This window comes from Gavialis gangeticus, unplaced genomic scaffold (genome assembly GCF_001723915.1).
Source record: "Gavialis gangeticus isolate Ggan-Ray unplaced genomic scaffold, GavGan_comp1, whole genome shotgun sequence".
NCBI lineage: Eukaryota > Metazoa > Chordata > Crocodylia > Gavialidae > Gavialis > Gavialis gangeticus.
The window spans coordinates 46,330,117-46,332,102 of NW_017728995.1; the positions used below are offsets into that span (position 1 = coordinate 46,330,117).

Below are 1,986 nucleotides of genomic sequence, written 5' to 3' on the forward strand. Positions count from 1 at the left end.
TCAACCACCTCTTACCCAAGGTTTTCAAAGCTTTTATGGACATTCATTAATTCATCGTCACAGCAGCTCAGAGAGTTAGGGAATTAAACTTATCTTCATTTACAGAGAGAAGCTTAAGGATGACATTTTCAAAGCTGCCCTCTGGTGTGGGATGCCTATCTGAAACGTGTTTAATGTTCAGAGATCCTGCACAGCTGCAGCTCTTGCTGATTACAACTAGAGTTGTGTTTGTTACTTCTTGAAAGAGTATCTTAAATAAAGGACCCCAAATTAGATACTTTTTGAAAATGTTGGCGGAGGTGACCTGTCCAAGGACAAAGAGTATATGAGTGGCAAACTCCAGAACCGGGAACAAAAATCTGAACACCAGAATTCCAGTCACATGCTCTACCCATTGGGCTGTACTCCTTCACTATAACTTACCTATAAGTTCAAAATACTGTCACAATACATTTTAGATTCTACTAAAAATTGCCATTAGACTTAAGTCTGACACGCTTCTGAATTTTACAGGTATGATCCCTGACTGGGACTCTGTAATAATGGGCTGCATATTAATATAACATCTCAGTATGCCTATAAGAATGTTGAATATATCTCGACTTTAACAATGAGAAATTTCATAAAGAAATGGAAAGTTTATTTGAGTATTTCAAACAGAATTTAGAAATAAATTAGACATGGGGAAAACACAATTAAACAATTTTAAGAAATAAGTGGATTCCAAGAAAATCAGCTTATTAGCAGCACAAGAAAATTCACAATAGCACTTTGCAAATAAAAATGCTGTAATCTGTTCAGGAAAACAAAAAAAGTAAATATCCATTCAGTGTAAATATTGTCTTTAAAGTAGCTCCATAAGAAGATATTGGCATGTTACATATGGAGAAAAGTATTTTCTATTTATGTTAACAATGAGAATTTAAACATCAAGACAAACACAATGCACATATTTTAACAGAATTTAAAAATAAAACATTTTTCTCACAAAAAAGGTATCTAAAAGAAATCTTTGCTATTTCAATGGATTGTTAGACCCTACACTTAAAACCATGCACGTACAGAACTTTTCAAATCTTTTGCTCTTTACCTATAACACTAAATGATTGTACTGGAATTCTGATCATTTTGTGCAAGTATGAAAAGTTATTAACATTTGAAATGTTAACATTAATTTTTAAAATAACTTTACAAGTGCAATATCATAAATATAAAAAATTCAGAGTTGCATTTTATATAAATTATATGACTAAATGAAAGTGCTTTTCAAGTATTCAATTTAGTTTGCAGTTGAATTCTCTGATATAAAGCAGTGTCCAGATAGTACTATGTGAACATCACTGATAAATACAAAATGTTTTCTTTTAGATGACTGCATTTAACTGGATGGAATAAAATCTTTCATTATTGGAGATGTCTGTGAAAAATATTTAAAGGTTTTGACAACATTTCTGTTTGCAGTGTATTTTTAAGAGAGCAGTATCTGAAAGGTTACGTATTCACCCACTATTGCCATAGGATCCCTCAAATCAGATTAACTACAGATTTCGTCTACAACCCAGATTTTGAATTATTTTTTTTTAGTTTCTAATTAGGTTTTCTTCAGTGGAAACAGCAACCTGTGGCCATAATTAGGGCTCAACCTATGACCCACTGAAGAATTTATCCCTATTCCAGGATTGGGCATTTATGGTTTGATTCAAAGTCTGCTCAAATTTAAGAGTCTTTCCACTGATTTCAGGGGCCTTTGAATCACCTTTAGTAAACAAAATAAAAGAGAACAGAGGTAACAGTTTTCACCACTGTCCTGGAGGCTGACTACCCACCCAGTGCATAGAGTAGGTTCTCTTTCTGACTAGTCAAGAAGTATTGTTATTGTAGTGATAAAAGAAATGGTTTTCCATTTCTCAGCCAGAAGGGATATTTCTGATTGTTGAAATGTATGGAGAAAATGACAATTAACCCCCCCCCCCCTTAATGGAATAA

At 33.2% G+C, this 1,986-nt stretch overlaps 1 long non-coding RNA gene across 1 annotated transcript in view; it reads right to left on the reverse strand.

Annotated features, from left to right (window-relative positions):
• LOC109288180 overlaps positions 1 to 1,979 on the reverse strand; it is an 8,207-nt gene extending 6,228 nt beyond the window's left edge. Inside the window, exon 1 of the long non-coding RNA XR_002095084.1 lies at positions 9 to 1,979. This is a non-coding gene — a long non-coding RNA (uncharacterized LOC109288180). The remainder of the gene's footprint in view (positions 1 to 8) is intronic.
• Positions 1,980 to 1,986: the final 7 nt, after the last annotated feature.